At 30.4% G+C, this 18,501-nt stretch overlaps 1 long non-coding RNA gene across 2 annotated transcripts; it reads left to right on the top strand.

The window, feature by feature from the left end:
• The first annotated feature begins 1,246 nt into the window (after positions 1-1,246).
• LOC127710767 (uncharacterized) lies at positions 1,247-16,281 on the top strand. Of its 2 annotated transcripts, none has more exons than XR_007986321.1 (3): positions 1,247-1,350; positions 8,491-8,673; positions 15,393-16,281. It is a non-coding gene; the product is annotated as an uncharacterized LOC127710767 (long non-coding RNA). The 2 variants fall into 2 exon arrangements; XR_007986320.1 differs by having other exon boundaries at positions 8,491-8,593.
• Positions 16,282-18,501: the final 2,220 nt, after the last annotated feature.

Here is an 18,501-nt window from a genome sequence, read left to right on the forward strand (position 1 = left end):
AATGCTAAAATCGTAATTGTGAAGCTGATTTGATATCTTTTGTCGTAAACTTCTGTCAACCGACCCTAATCAAAATAAAATTGAGAATGGAAACGGGGAATATGTCAAAGAGACAACAACCTTACCAAAGAGCAGAAAACAACCCTAATTGTCTAGTTTTACACGTAAATCAAGGTATGAAATGGATTTGACTTTATCTTTGTTACCATTATTTCAAATCTCATGGGATAGATAGGTTGATTGTTGCTGGCTTAATTCGATGGAATATATGGGGTCAACATAGAAACCATACTTTGAATCATTTCATGAGAGGACATCATTTATCTGGCGAACTTTAAGATAAAGGTTAATGCTAGCCTGTTTTCATTCTTACTGAGAAGCTACTGTATGCATCTGTATCACCTCATTTGACTTACTCAGCCTTAATAAATTACATTACTCTTAAATAAGTATGCGTGTTTTGTATTTTGTTTACCAATATAAATGTAATCTATGTAATTCATTTTGATTTTTAATATATCATTTAAACAATACATTTCCTACAGTTATCCTTTAAAGCGATAGTCTTAAAAGTTTATTCTTTTTGTTGCACGGTTGAGTCGAAACTATTCAGACCTTGGTTTTCCTGTTTGAATTGGTTTACAACAGTCATTTTGGTGCCCTTTATAGCTTGCTGTTTGGTATGAGCCAAGGCTCCGTGTTGAAGGACGTACTTTGACCTATAATTGTTTACTTTTTACACATGACTTGGAAGGAGAGTAGTCTCGTTGGCACTCATATTGCATCTTCTTATTATTTATACTTATGTTCAGAAACAAGATGTTTTAAGAAGAATATATTAGCAGAACATGTCCAGTCTATCAGTTAGTTGCCAGACATATACAAATATTAAAAAAAAATCAGTACTCTTTGTACACCTGCGGTCAATTAATTATAGGATCTGTTCAATCAATTTTCTAAATGAATAAGTTCGTTTATTAAGCTTAGGAAACACAAGACACTGAATCATTAAAACAAGATTGAATGGTAATAATTTCAGTGTAATTTTCTTCCCTGCCTATTATCTGATGATTTCACTCCTATTTGCAAAAAAATTCTAAAATAAAAGTCTCCATGCAAATATACGATGTGAAAAACATTTTAAAATTTTGACAAGGATTTGTTTGATAAAATTTGTTCAAAAAGTCGTTCAAGTTGGTACGTTTATAAATTATTATAAACATTTAATCCTTTCAATTATAATTACAGTTTGGTAACACTCCGTTACACTCAGCTGCTGAAGATGGACATCTTCCCATAGTCCAATTGTTACTTGAAAGAAAAGATATAGATCCAAATAAATTAAATGAGGTATGGATTGTAATTCTTATCAGGATTGTCAAATTTGTTTATTCGGCTCAGACAACAATCAAAAGCAATGTCCCCACAATGTTGATTATGCAATTTAATTATACTTTCGCAATATATTCAAATGTCGCGCATTTTAAAACATAATCAGGCCAGTACATAAACATTATAGAAAAGAAGAAATATTGGCACTTTTCGTTGTTGTCAATATCAATTTTATTAACCGTAGACTTCCAATTCTCAATTTGTGTAAAACTATCCATCTTGAAGAACCAAAAGAACAAAGTCGCAATGCAGTACATAATGGTTTAGAAAATGAGAAAATATTTGCACCTTAAACAAATGCTGACAGCAAATTTTCTAAATTCTAAACTTTAATTCCTTCCTTTTAATGTAACACAATTCAGCTCGAGGTGTAAAAGATACTCAATTGTCAGGCTATTACATGAATATTATAGAAAAAAAGAAACGATGTTGACACTTTCCATTGTTGTCAACATGAAATTAGGTAAAATTTGTGTAAAACCATCCAGAATTTATATTTAAGTACATATTATTTTACAAAAAGGAAAAATATTGGCACTTTATGGAGATGCTGACAAAAATAATTAGCAATTTTTAACTTAACTCCTTCTGTTTTATGTGAAACAATTCATTTTGAGGTAAAACCAAGTACTCAATAATTAGGCCCGCTCATCAATATTACATAAAAAAAAAGAAATATTGACCCTTTTGATGGTTGTCGACATAATTTTTAGTAACCACAGACATATAGAACACTCAATTTGTGTAAAACTTTCAATCCAGGGATGCAAAAAAAAAACAACAAAAAACAAACCCAAAAACCACAGAATTTTAACACCAGTAGATAATATTTGAGGAAGATGCAGACAATAACTTTGAAATTTTAAAACCTAAATTCATTTCTTTCTATGTCAAATAAATCATATTGAGGTATAAAAAGTACAAACAATTCATCCTTTTATGTCAAATATTTCATTACGAGGCAAAACAAAGTACTCAACTATCAGACCATTAAAAATACAATAAATTATAAAAAAGGAGAAATATTGGCACATCTTTTTGTCAACATAAGTTTAAGGAGCCCTCTGAATTTGCAGAAAAACTACATGTATCTATCTTGAGGTACCCGAACAGTAGAAATACAATCACTGTAGGCGTATATTCAGTAAAGAAAACTCCCATTGACTTTAATTCAAATATATGTCTTTAATTAAATTAATACCTGGTTTACCTTTAGAAATCAGAAGCTTTCATATATCATTCATTGAAGTACAAACGTAGCACCATCATTTGCAACAATAAAAACGTAGGGTCATGTGGCATTTTTGGGCATTCACATGGCCTTGTTTACATACATTGTAGATTCGCACTTAATTCCTGTACTGACCCCCATTACTTTTCAATCCTGTAGTAAAAAAAATAAGTGCATTCAGCATTCATTTTTTTCAACTCTTGTTTTGATCCATCTATCAAAAAATATTTATTACAAACATTATCTACCAATCAAAAGAGCACAGTCCTTTAGTGTTATACAGAAAGCTCTTCCCCAAATGGACTTTTTTTTCTCATTTCCTATTTTGTTTTGTATTGATTATGTAATTTATCCAACTTTCAACTTCCAGTTTCATTACGAGATTCATTAATGCTGAATTTGTTAAGATAAAGGAAAATTTATACTACAGCCCATACTGCAGCCAATGTGTATTTTGTATATAAAGTTGCAAATTAACTGTTTTCAAAAGAATGATGTAACATACTATGCTCAATAAATATGAATTGTTTTATGTGTTTGCTTTGATCAGTATTGCAAGTACATCTAAGAACTGAAGTCTTGATGGATTTTAGTTAAATTTTGCCTTATATGGACGTTTCTGATTATATACCCTGAAAATACCCCCAAAGGCTTTTCAAAGGCTTTTTAAGCAGTTTCATACCCCCAAAACAACAATTATGTTTCATTTTACTAAATGTGTCTTTTAATTACTTGTAAAGTTAAAAAACTGTCAATGACAAACATTCTTCAGAAATTCCTGTTACCCAACATCAGGATGGTTCTTCGCCAAAACTTGACAGCCAAAACTGAAGAAGAAAAATGTGGCAAATATGAAAAAATAAGACAGGGTGTGACCAAACTTTGCATTTGAGAGTTCTAAGTAACAATTTAGAATATTTAGAAGCAATGATTTAACATAGCAATCCAAGTACAAACATTTCAAACCCAGTTTCATAGATGAAGGGTATCTAATCCTGAAAAGCTGTCCAGAATGTTTTTTAATTAAAGAAACACAATTAATTATGTAAAAAAAAAATGAATATCTTCATTCGGTCAGATTATTCGAGTAATAAAATACTTGAAAAAAGTGCTTAATAACAATTTGATCTGCAACTTTACATGGGGAACACTGCTAAAAAATACACTTTGTCAAAGGGAGGGAGGTGATTCTGATTTTGCATATGATTTTCAACATTACTAGAAGAAATATGTGCAAAATTTGATGTAAAATGGGGAGTAATTTATGTCTTTTATCAATTTTATAACTCTAAAGTGTAATTTCACTTGTTTCTTTCAATCAGGACACAACACTGATTTCCCTATATACGCCATGCTTCCCCCCACAGTATACTCAGTGCATCCTTGTCAGCCTCAGTTAAACATAGAATTTTGTATGAAAACAACTTTAACTGATTCCAAAAAGCTTCCATTGCAATGATATCTACATGAAATGAGCTTGGTGATTATTGTATGGCCTTGAAAAAAGTACAGTGTGCATATTTTCCTATATAGGGGTAAATTCAGTAAAAAATATCCCATTGACTTTAACGCAAATCTATGTCTTGAATTAAATTTATACCTGGTTTACTTTTAGAAATCAGAAGTTCTGATATATTATTCATTTAAGTACAAATGTAACCTCATCTTTTGCAACAAAAAAAACATAGGATCATGCGGCATTTTTGGGCATTCACATGGACTTGTTTACAAACACTGTATATTCGCACTTAATTCCTATACTGACCCCAATTACTTTTCAACCCTATAGTACAAAATAACAGAAAGAGTACAGGACTTCAGTGTTATACAGAAAGCCCGCCCCCAAATGTGCGGTCCCTTATGACGTATATTTATTTACTGAATTTACCCCGTACATAATATAAAAAAATAGAAATTTTGGCGACTTATATAGAAGCAGATAAAAATGTGAACTACCATGCGATGATATGATAACGTCCATATCATGCCATAGTAACACAATGGATATTGGATTAAAGTAGGTTCAAAAGTATATGTTATTAAGTTTTCTCCTTTTTATGTCACCTCAGTTCGATTTAATTTGTTGTTAGGAATTATTAGTATGTCTGGCTATTATTTGCAAGACTTGTATAACTGTACGAAATCATGCGAAATTTAATCTTTTATTCTGATACTCTAATAATCATTTACGGTTATGCTGTGTTCAATTCCAATAGAATTTGTTAGATGATGAGCTTTTTGGGGAGTCATGATTATAATCTTCAGTGCAGATAAACTGACATGTATATAGGATAATCATCAAGCTTGTTTCTGATTTAAAATGAATGGTGAGTCCTTGATAATAGCATTTCCTAGTTTTTTCTGCTGAAATTGTCATTCCGTTTTGAAATGTACACGAAAGTTTCAAGCTAAGTGAACTCTTACTCCTTGAATTATGCAGCATTATGTTTCAGTATTGAATATGAAAGATTAAGAACATGACCTTCAAGTATAAAAGTATTTTAATTTGCAACATTTGCAAATCATAAACATGCAGATCTATCATTTAAGTGACTGCCACATCACAGACATTTATTAAAATGATAGTAACAAACCGTATAAGTTTAATGACTAATTTATGTTGCTTAAAATCATTAAATCTATATTTTGTTTATAGAAGAAGATATTTTTAGAAATCAAGGAAGCAAGAAACTCTTAATAAAAAGCGTACTTCATATATGCTATTCATGTTGATGTATTCTGTATATATCTGAAATTATTGCTAACAAAATGTGTGTGCCTCAGTTGACAACTGTTTTAATTAGACACACTAAAGCGTTATGAAAAGCTCAAAAAAAGGACTGTTAATCTGAACTGGAGATTTATCTACAAGGTTCCCCTACCGAGCCTATCATATCATGACAACATTTTGTAGAATTGCACAATGCATTCATCAGTGTCATGCTATGCATATAGATAAATTCTGTTCTTAACAGGGATTCATTGTAAACAAAAAATTAATGGTTAATTATGTTTGAGTTGATAGAAAGAAATAAGCTTGATAAAGTGTTTGCAGGCTTTCTTATAGTCGAACAAGTAACATATTAATAATTTTGAACAACAACAAAATATATTGTCCAATTTATGAGCCACATCATTTGTTAAAGTTTACCATGGCATGACATATACTCTATCATAACACACTGCAATTCACATTTGTATTTGCTTTTCCGGCTTATCAGAAATTACGGAAACATTTTTGGAATCTTTACAATACAGTACAATTGTGCCACCCCTATGTGGTTTTTTTTATCAAAAATATTTTTTAGGTTCGCCTTTGCAAATCATTGTAAGTTTTGATTTTGCTAGCATCATATCTAGTTTTATTCTATTCCAATATTGAGTATATTCATTAATTTACATTTAATATATACTGTATAGGTTTGATATTTACGATTGAATATTATCATCCTTGTTATGCATAAACTTAACATCCATGTAGTACATTCGTCAGAATCTACTTAAACTGCTGTTCAGATTTAGTCTCTGTAAAATGAGCCATATCCGTCAGATAAAAACTGATATAAAACTAATGTTACTTAATTATAAAGTTTAGTTTTTCAAGGAAAACCAAGTAAAAAATGTGTCTGTTGTTAGACAGTCACTAACATCAGTTGTTATCTTCAAATACAATATAATAAAAGAGAGGCGGAAGATACCAAAAGGTCATTCAAACTCATAAGTCGAAAATAAACTGACAACGCCATGGTTAAAAAAGAAAAAGACTAACAGTCAAATAATAGTACACAAAACACAACATAGAAAACTAAAGACTGATCAACACAAACCCCACAAAATAACTGGGGGTGACCTCAGGTGATCCGGAAGGGTAATCAGATTCTGCACCACATTTTGCACCCGTTATGTTGCTGGTGTTAGTATAAACCCGGGAATAAGTCTAATTCGGAAGGTCACATTCGGGGGAAAGGGGATGGAATTGTAGTTACGACCTTTGGAACATATCCGCTATCATCTGTGAAACGGATATTTCATAACGGTCAACCAAATGACAAATTACAAATGACCTTTTGACTTTTATTTTGGAGATGAGTTCCCAAGGAGTTTTGATAATTTCCGCAATGAAACAATTCTCTACACTACAACAATAAACTAAAATACTCTATGATTAATCAAAACAACTTATTAAGAAAACTTGCCATAAAATAATTACAGAAATAATATATTGTACTTCACAATACAAAGGGCAGTAAACCAATTGAGTAAGTGACAGAAATCTTTTTGATATTCTGTATTAAAAAGATATAAATATATCCTGCGAAAGCATTTTATTATTAAATGTTTAACATTTAAATAACATAAAATAATAATTTGCAATTTCAAAAATACTGATATGCAGATGTCTTATTACAAACATGACTTTTTTGTATTGATTAATTTGAAATAAAGAGAAGATATATTTAGAGTTCTTTCACGACAAGAATGTTATAACACGATAACTTATACTGCTCACATTTTATGATAAACAATACATCTCGATGTACTTTTGATAATGTTGACTAATACAAAAATATTATTTTCAATAAAAAGACCAAATCAGAGCATTTTTATCAAATGACGACACTGTTTTGACCAACTTGGGACTTATCTTTTTTTTTTATTATTATATCTCAATTTACGAAACCATCCTGAGCTACCTAAAATACTGAATTAAAATACTGGCATTTAGTAACGAATAAACAGAAGAACTATTTGAAAGTTTTGTTCATGTCGACACAGATGTTATAACCTGTAGACTTATAATGTTCATGTTGTATTTAGAACAGTCAATCCTGATGTACCAAAATTATTGATTTCGAATACACATATATAGTTTTCTATACAAAGAAGATAAACCGGTCTCCTTATCAAATGACTAGAACAACTTTAGCAATCATTGATTTAATTTGCTGACATTCTGTGTAAAATAATGCATCCTAATGTATCAAATGTGTTGATAACGACAACGACTTGCACATTAAGTCAAAATGAATATCTTTAGATTTTATCTTTGCTGATCATGAGATACACATGATAAATAATCATCGTATCATTGATGTCACCACAAACTGCGTTAACGCGCGGTTTCTGTAAATACAGGAAAACACGCGCATTTTCCATTATAACACGGATGGAAACATGAAAGTGAATGCGCATTTGTCATGTTTACTTTCTATATCTACGGAAAGTTTAAGTAAATGCTGAGTAAACGAGGCGTTTATATAAATTGCAGGTGTACTGTGTGCATTTTTTTAATGTATGCTTGATCTGCACTGTACGCTAGGAGTCCCATTTCAAAATAACAGTTAATACCGATTTACGTCATATGAACTGAAACTAGTATAACCGATCTTTCGCTGCATACAAAAAAATCTTCAACGAATAGACCGGTTTATCCTACAAAGCTGTATCATGAAAAATAATTACTATGTAACCATTATGATTTCTGGAATAAAATTAACAATCTATTAGTTTAAAAACTTATAATGTTTTTAACGGAAGAAATCAATCCGATGTACCAAGACATTATTGGATAAGTTGTAAAATTGCAGACTTAATTAAATTTTTTTTCAATAAAGATCCCTGTTTGTTTTGGATAATTTAAACCTCATGGACAGAGCATGGTGTACGTTCATTAGCTGTTTAATAAAAATCAAAATTTGTAAGAATAAGGATTTATCAAAAACGGTCAGTAAATTCATAAGTTGACATCGTTGTTGGCTAAATTTTATTTAGTTTCCCATATTAACACTATCTTTAAAATATCATGCAGGATAAAGTCGTACATTTTTTGTATACATGCTTTGAAAACTGCAATCTTTTAATTTCAGATAGGTGATAATGCCTTACACTTAGCTGCTAGATATGGACAGTCCGATGTAGTGCAATGTTTACTAAAAAAAAACAGATTTAGATCTAAATTAAGGAAAGAGGGTACGTACTTTATTTGTTATCAGGATTGTCTATACAGAAAAGATACAGAGTCTATGATTGCATCAGGCGACCCCAAATCGGTAATGCTGACTTATGATATATTGTAACAGCTGATGATTTATATTCGTTGTTACTATAAAATATATTTTTAAAATTTCTCTCTTATCGGCTCTATCTAAACATAAATTTTATCGAATTTTGTCTCACACTTTGAATCTATATTATTTATCATAAGTTAGTGTATGTAAAGCTTTATCTCGCATTGAACTGTTCATAATACTATGGTGAATAAAATAATGAATTGGATGGACAATGAACATCATATGTAAAGCAATTTGCGGCAATATTTGCAAGAAAAAGTATATTATATTTCATAAAACTATGCCAATATCAAATGTGCTTGTAATTTGAAAACAGCCAATTACTTTATTTTCATATACAATGTTATTTAATCAAAATAAAACTTTATTAAACAATAAGAAAATAAAAAAGACGTGGTATGATAGCCAATGAGACAACTTTTTACAAGATACCAAATGACGTAGAAGTAAATAACTAGAGGTCACCGTAGGCCTTCAACAATGAGCAATACCCATACCGAATGGTAAGCTTAAAACGACCCTGAGATGAAAAATGTTAAACAATTCAAAGAGAAAAGTAACAGCCTGATTTATGTACAAAACAATAAGCGAAAAACAAATATAATATAAAACAGCAAACGACAACCACTGAAGTCATTATTTACTTTGCAAAACTAGTTCATAGATAATTACTAATTTTACAACTATCAACACACAAATAGAACCCAATATCTGAAGAAATAAAAAGTGACGGAAGATAACAAAGTGATGTTTAAACTGATAGGTCGAATACAAACAAACAGTCATAGGAAAAAAACGACATAAAGAACACACAACAGTCTACAAATCACTACATTGAAAACTAGAGACTAAGCAACAAGATCCCAACGAACAACCGGGTTGATTTCAGGTGCTCCTGAAAGGTAAACAGTTGCTGCTTCACTGGTAGCACCAATTGGGTGTCGTGTAAGTTCACTTTTGGTGAAAAGTCTAACTCGGTAATGTAAGATCACAGGAAAAGAGGCTGGGATTGTGGTTACGATAATTTGAAAAATCCGTCTTCATCTCTTACTCAGACACTTCATAGTGTTCAATTAAATTGTTATGCCCTGCTTAAAGTTTTCTAAAGGATGACTTGAACTATACAACTTGGAATCCTTGGTTTGAATAGATTGGTTGTATGATGCAACCCTATCTAAAAGAAATCAAGATAGGATATACATGTACAAGCTCTGGACTACAGATGGAATCAGTTTAAAGTAGCGATGTCAACTCAGTGAATATTTACTAATCGAGTACCTGCTCGCAAAAAACATCTACAAAATGGAAAAACAAAACTTTACCCATTTTTTGTATTATGTGTAGTTGTCTTATAGAATTAAAACCCTCAACGTTATTACCTAAGCCTAGATTATAGTCCCAGGAATTTTATACCATAACTAATAGCTTATTTACTACATGTACTAATTATGTAAACTGGTAATAATCTAATCAGTTAATTAATTTTAACGAACGTAATCTATGTATAAGTATTATGCATCAAGTATTATGCAAACTGGGTCAGATACCAATAAGTAAATTATATGCTATTTTTCTGGAGTGTGATAAAATTTCTTTTTTAGCCCAATGTATGAATACACCCATAGTATTACAGCCTTTTGTCATCATAGGCTATTTCCTTGTATCGATAAACCTAAAAATCATAAACGACATTTTCTTAAATTAAAATATATAAATAGTGGTATTGATTTTATTAACTTATCTAGTATATTCAATGACTCTACCATCCAAAGCCAAATACCACCATATTTTGATAATATAGAACCACCTATTATTTCGTATTCTTATAAAAACCCCAGCAGAAGTTTGATTCTTAATTATATGTCAGTTACATCAGACGGCAATATAGAAAAGTGTTCCTTCCACTTGAGATTGTGAAACATCTAGTTTTAGATATGTTCCCTATGGTCATGTTCTTACAGGAGACCTCAACATCGTCGAAGACCGTGAGGTCATAGCTTTTATTAAGAAAGGATCGAAATATTGTCCTCCATCTAAAATAGATTGGAAACAGTGTCGTCAGGTCATTAAAGACGCTCTGTCTGTCTACTTTAAAACTTGTTGTAAACATGAAAAATCTGATAAAAAATCTTTAGACAGTTATTTGAATAAAATTATGAATACTGTTAATATTCGTATATCTCATTTTGAAAATAATTCTGAAATTAATAATATGGTTCATAGTATACCCATTTCTAGAATGAAAAATTAACTCCAGGTACTGACAAAGCGGTTTGTGTTCGTACCGGCAGACAAAGCAGCCAATAATGTGGTGGTGGTGTGATGCACTTACTACACGGAAGTTCTCCAAAACGAAATAAAAAATTCATCTACATTCAGGTCCGTACGCTCCACACAGAGTCAAATTGTAAACAAGCATATCACTGCCACTACCCAGCTTAAAGCCTCTTCCGAACATTTGAAAGTCCCTACTATGTACTGATTACATAAATTGCACAAAAAACCATTTAAATTCCGTTTCATCTCCGCATCTAGTAAGTGTTCTTCTACCAATCTATCAGTGCTTCTAACTACCTCCCTTACTACTATCAAAGAACTTGTTATTAACTTTTGTAATAAAGCTTATGAAAATAATTGGTATTAATTATTTTTGGAGTGTTAAAAATTCTTTAGAGGTTTTGGATAAAATACATGCTTTTGATGATCCTTTTAATTCTGTTGACAGTTATTATTTTTCTACTCTCTATACTACACTTCCACACAATCTTATCAAGAAAAATTTTTCATATTTAATTAAATAGTCTTTTGAAAAATCTAATTACAAATTTATTTGCTGTTACTCGTTTAAAGCCTTTTTCTGTAACGAAAAAGGAAAGTATGCTAGATACACTTACTGGAAATGTGAAGATATGATTAAAGCTTTAAATTTTCTCCTAGACAATATATATGTACGTTTCGGCGATAAAGTGTATCGACAAGTAGTAGGTATTCCTATGGGCACTAACTGCGCCCCTTTAAAAGCAGATTTATTCCTGTATTGCTATGAACCTCAGTTTATGACCAAACTCAGTAAAGACACGTCATTGTTACATTTGGTTGATACATTCAACAATACCTTCCGTTATCTAGATGATATTTGTTTGTTAAATAATCCAGAGTTCTCTAAATATACTACCGAAATTTACCCAATAGAACTTACGTTTAACTAAATCTAACATAAACAACAGTAGTTGTCCTTTTCTAGATCCGGACATTTCAATCTCTAAAGGAAAACTCCATACGAAAATATACGACAAAAGAGACGACTTTTCATTCCCTATTGTTAATTTTTCCTTTTTTAGACGGCGATGTTCCTTTGGCTCCATCATACGGTGTTTATATATCCCAACTCGTTCGTTATGCCCGTGTGTGTAGTGATGTCATAGATTTTAACGAACGTAATCAATGCATCACTGGTAAATTATTAAGTCAGGGATTTCGTTACCATAAATTACGTAAAACTTTAACTAAATTTTTTCATAGATACAAAGATTTGATTAGTAAATTTGGCTGTATCTGTAGAAAACTGATTAATAACGGTATTTCACATCCTAAATTTTACGGAAATATTGTACTATAAGCGCAGAAATCACTATGTGATCTGTGTAAACTCATCGAACCTTTAAACAAACTTATTAGTAAAGGTTATCTCACCAATGTTGTAATTAGATCTTTGAATATAGTTTACATTGGCACAAATATCGATTTTGTCATCAGCAAATTAAAACATGACTAAATTTGTATTCTTTTCAAAAGGGATGTATAAAGACACACCCACGTTCAATTTGATCGATAAAGAGGGTAAACTCCTAACTATCCTACTGCCTGTCGATACATTTATTTTTGGCATTGCAAAAGTCATGTCTTCTTTGACTGTCCATGACGTTAAAATACTAAATCCCTGATGCATGTTTTTTTTATTATTAATTGTTTTTGGCTTTTAACTAGCTGTCAGTAACTGCGAGTACTCTCAAATCGTACTTTCTTGTTTATTTGACTTGTTGATACTAATTGTAATGCTTTTTTGTTATTTAATGTTATTCAGGGTTATATCTGGTCTATATTCCAGCTTTGATAAGTGTTTGGTATTACTATACATTTTCAATTCGTACTATGAACATCAAAATTATTTATTTTGTAAAAAATATTTCCTTTCTCTATTTGAACTGTACACGTATACCTAACAACAAAATTGTTTTCATTTACCTGTGTTAAAAGTTATTGCAAATGGTTGATATTTTTGTTCGAGCATATTTTTTTTCTTAAATTGTTTAACATTTCATAGCGGTATAACATGTTTCTTTTATTATTCTTCCCTTAGTTTATTTATTTTGTATTTACATTGTATCATAGGTCAAATTTATTTGTTCAGTGTATGTTCACTGGTGTAAAAAATTTCCTTTGATTGAGTTAAGCTATTTCAATTGATATTTTATAGTGTGTCTTTCTATGTTTTGATGTTACACTATTGTTTCAGAAAAAGGGTGAAGGTTTGGTACCATTAAAACGTTTAAACCCGCTGCATTTTTTTGCACCTGTCCTAAGTCAGGAATCTGATGTTCAGTAGTTGTCGTTTGTTGATGTGGTTCATAAGTGTTTCTCGTTCTCGTTTTTTTATATAGATTAGACCGTTGGTTTTCCCGTTTGAATGGTTTTACACTAGTAATTTTTGGGGCCCTTGATAGCTTGCTGTTCGGTGTGAGCCAAGGCTCCGTGTTGAAGACCGTACTTTGACCTATAATGGTTTTCTTTTATAAATTTTGACTTGGATGGAGAGTTGTCTCATTGGCACTCATACCACATCTTCTTATATCTAATTACTGGTAAATTATTAATTCAGGGATTTCGTTACCACAAATTACTTAAAACTTTCACTTAACTCTTCCATAGATATAAAGATTTGGTATCGAAGTTTGGTTGTACCTGTAGAAAACTTATTTCAAACGGGATAGCACATCCTCATTTTTACGGAGGTGCTGTTTACCGTGCCCGGAAATTTAGAAACGATCCTGGTAAACTTATCGATCCTTTAAATAAACTTATTCTAAAAAGTTACCAACTCAACACTGTCATTAGATCTTTGAATATTGTTTTAATTGGTATTAATATTGATTTTGTTATCAGTAAATTAAAAGCAAACTAAATATTATTGTTATATACATATGCACTTTCATGGATCTACAATCTGTCGATTCCTGTATCTTGGCATTGCAAAAGGTCATGTTTTTTTGTCTCTGACTGTTTATGACGTCTTTACACTAAATCCATTGGATGTTGGATGTACACTGATAGCTAATTTAGTCTTAGATGCATGACTTTTTTGTTAGTTGCTATTGGCTTTGAACTAGCTGTCAGTAACTGCGAGTACATACAGATCTGTACTTAGTGTCTTTTTGTTGTTGGGATGTACAAGTACTCAGCCACGTCCACTCTATGTTTTTGTTATATGTATTTCTATTCATCCATCTAATGAGTTAAGCCTTTTTCAACTGATTTTTATAGTTCATTATTATGTTGTACTGTTACACCACTGTCCCATGTTAGGGGAGGGTTGGGATCCCGCTAACATGTTTAACCCCGCCACGTTCTGTATAAATATGGCTGTCCCAAGTCAGGAGCCTGTAATTCAGTGGTTGTCGTTTGTTGCTGTGTTATATATTTGTTTTTCGTTCATTTTTTTGTTCATTAACTAGGCCGTTAGTTTTCTCGTTTGAATTGTTTTACATTTGTCATTTCGTGGCCTTTTATAGCTGACTATGCGGTATGGGCTTTGCTCATTGTCGAAGACCGTACGGTGACCTATAGCTGTTAATGTCTGTGTCATTTTGTCTCTTGTGGAGAGTTGTCTCATTGGCAATCATACCACATCTTTTTTATATCTATAGAAAATGATTAGTCAAACAACAGTATTTGGGAATCGTAAAGAAACAAATTTAATGATCAACGAAGGGGTGATGATTAGAACTTACTGATTAATTAGCCATTCCCTGAGAGCCGACACAGGGTGCCGCGAACGAATTTGTTCTTATTTTGAAAAAAATATTTCTCGGGAGGTGCTCTTATTTAAAATATTGTTTTTTCTTTAAGACGACAATACCATTCTGACAGGAAACCGATTACTCGAGTATCATGTTGGTATTCGAAGATCGTTACAACCGAGCAATACTCGAGTACTCGAGTACTCGTTGGCATTCCTAGTTTTAACCTGTACAGCAGGTTAACTATATAACTAGTCATTTTGAACTTACTGATCCATTTAGCCATTTTCTGAGAGCCGACGCAGGGTGCCGCGAACGAATTTGTTCTTATTTTGAAAAATTATTTCTCGGGAGATGCTCTTATTCAAAATATTGTTTTTTCTTTAAGACGGCAACACCATTCTAACAGGAAACCGATTACTCGAGTATCATGTTGGTATTCGATACTCGGTACTACCGAGCGATACTCGGATACTCGAGTACTTGAGCTCTCGTTGACATCACTAGTTTTAACCTGTACAGCAGGTTAACTTGATAACCAGTCATTTTGACTGGTAAAAGTTAATCTTCGACAGATTTTATGACTGCTCTGACCGGTTCTAAAAGCAAAATTTAGTTAACTTTAAATATCATGTTAACTTATTCTTTTATATGCTAGATTCTTTTACTTTTATTTTGCAGAATTTGATATCAACAAATTCAACTTTAAGGACAGCGAGTTCAATGGGACACTGTGAACTAAAAGATACACATGTAACAGGACTGCCTATAGACGACAGAGAACAAATATTGTTTTATTAAATCACAGAAAATGCCATATATGGAAAGATTTTCTAAAAACATTCTCCTTACTTATCCATCAAATTCCATCTGATTGTCAATTCTCCATCAAGTTTCCATGCATTTTACATGTAATGGAAAATATTCCATTGGTTTTCCATTTTATGGAAAATGTTCCATCAGTTTTCCATCTGATAGCAAAATTACTATCAGTTTTTCATCAGATGGCAAAAATACTATCAATTATCTATCAGATGGAAATTATGCCATCAATTTTCCATCATCATGAACACAAATTCCATCAAACAATTTCCATCAACCATTTTCCAGCATTGATGGAAAGTTGATGGAAAGATGTTCCAATATTCCATCAACATGATGGAATTTGATGGCATTTTTTCCATCACAAAATTCCATCATGTTTGATGGAAAATCTAGGGAAGGGTTATGCATATTTATCCTTCAATGATTCACATTTTATACAAAATTACTTATCTAAAGGCATTTATAATGACTGATAACAATTGATGTTGCATTATTTCTGATATAAAAGAAGAAATATTTGTATTTTTAAGCAATGCAAACATTATATTTAGAATCTTTTCCCTTAAATTCAACATATTTTATGAAATACAACAAATCCTGAACCATAAAAACTACGAAAAGCCATAGGCGTTCAATAATTTCCATTAAAAAAGAGAAATTATTGAATTCTTATTTAAAAAAAACAAAAGTTTATGTATATTTATCCTTAAATTATTCATATCTAATATAAAAGTACTTATCTGAATGCATTACTTATGACTGATTGCAATTGACGTTGAATTATTTCTGATATAAAAGAAGAAATATTTGCATTTTTAAGCAACACGAACACAAATTTAGTATCTTTTCCCTGAAATTCAGCATATTTTATGAATAAAAAAAACTAATCCTGATGTACAAAAAGAACCAAAATCAAATGACGGTTCATAATTTCTATCAAAATAAAGAAATTATTGCATTCTTATCTAACAAAAACAAAAGTTTATGCATATTTATCCTTCAATGATTCACATTTATACAAAATTACTTATCTAAAGGCATTTATAATGACTGATTGCAATTGAAGTTGCATTTTTTCTGATATAAAAGAAGAAATAATTGCATATTTAAGCAATGTGAACAAAAATTTAGTATCTTTTCCCTGAAATTCAGCATATTTAATGAAAAACAACCAATCATGATGTACAAAATCTACCGAAATCAAATGACGGTTCATAATTTCTATTAATATAAAGACATTATTGCATTCGTATTCAACACAAAACAAAAGTTTAAGTATTATTCTCCTTACATTATCAAAATTCTTACAAAAAAAATCTTATTGGAGGACTTTGAAATAACAAGTTACAAATAACATTGCATTATTTTTTATCAAAAGAAGAAAAATTGGTAATTTTAATCAATGTGAACAACATTTTAGTATATTTTCTCAGATATTATTTTGATTTTATAAAAACAACCAATCCTAAACCATAAAAAGTACAAAAAGCCATAGGTAGTCAATAATTTAAATTGAAATAGAGGAATTTTGGTATGTTATCAAACAAAAACAAAAGTTTATGTATATTTATCAGTAAATTATTCATATCTTATACAAAAGAACTTATCTGAATGCATTAGTTTTGACTGATTGCAATTGACGTTGAATTATTTCTGATACAAAAGAAGACATATTTACATTTTCAAGCAACACGAACAAAAATTTAGTATCTTTTCCCTGAAATTCAGAATATTTTATGAAAAACAACCAATCCTGATGTACAAAAAGAACCAAAATCAAATGATGGTTACTAATTTCTATCAAAATTAAGAAATTATTGCTTTCTTATCTAACAAAAACAAAAGTTTATGCATTTTATCCTTCAATTATTCATATCTTATATAAAAGTACTTATCTGAATGCATTACTTATGACTGATTGCTATTGACGTTGAATTATTTCTGATATAAAAGAAGAAATATTTGCATATTTAAGCAACACGAACAAAAATTTAGTATCTTTTCCCTGAAATTCAGCATATTTTATGAAAAACAACCAATCCTGATGTACAAAATGTACCGAAATCAAATGACGGTTCATAATTTCTATCAAAATAAAGAATTTATTTAATTTGTATTCAACACAAAATAAAAGTTTAAGTAAAATTCTCCTTACATTATCAAAATTCTTACAAAAAAAATCTTATTGGAGAACTTTGAAATAACTTGTTACAAATAACATTGCATTATTTTTTATCAAGAAAAATTGGTAATTTTAAACAATGCAAACAACATTTTAGTATATTTTCTCAGATATTATTTTGCTTTTATAAAAAACAACCAATCCTGAACCATAAAAAGTACAAAAAAACCATAGGCGTTCCAATAATATCCATTAAAAAAGAGAAATTATTGAATTCCTTTTTAATAAAAACAAAAGTGTATGTATATTTATCCTTAAATTATTCATATCTTATACAAAATTAATTATCTGAATGCATTAATTATGACTGATTGCTATTGATGTGCATTATTTCTGATATAAAAGAAGAAATATTTGCATTTTTAAGCAACTCGAACAAAAATTTAGTATCTTTTTCCTGAAATTCAGCCTATTTTATGAAAAACTACTAATCCTGATGTACAAAAAGTACAAAATAATGAAATGATTGCATCTTTAATCAACACAAATTAAAGTTTAAGTATTTTAATACTTATTTTTTTTAAATTCTACCAAAGAAACTTTTCTTGAGGCCTTTTAAATGACTAATCAGAAATAAAATTGCATTATATGTTATAAGAAGAAGAAATATTGGTAATCTAGAACAAAAATTAAAACAACACTCTAAATTAAATAATCCAAACAAAGCTGTATGTATCTTTACTGTTTTACTATTTTCATTTTCATCATCTAACGACAACAAATAGAGTACTTATTTTAAATGATAACATTTTATCGCTTTTTAGTGGTACATAATTAACGAGT

This window comes from Mytilus californianus, unplaced genomic scaffold (assembly GCF_021869535.1).
Source record: "Mytilus californianus isolate M0D057914Y unplaced genomic scaffold, xbMytCali1.0.p SCAF_8, whole genome shotgun sequence".
NCBI lineage: Eukaryota > Metazoa > Mollusca > Bivalvia > Mytilida > Mytilidae > Mytilus > Mytilus californianus.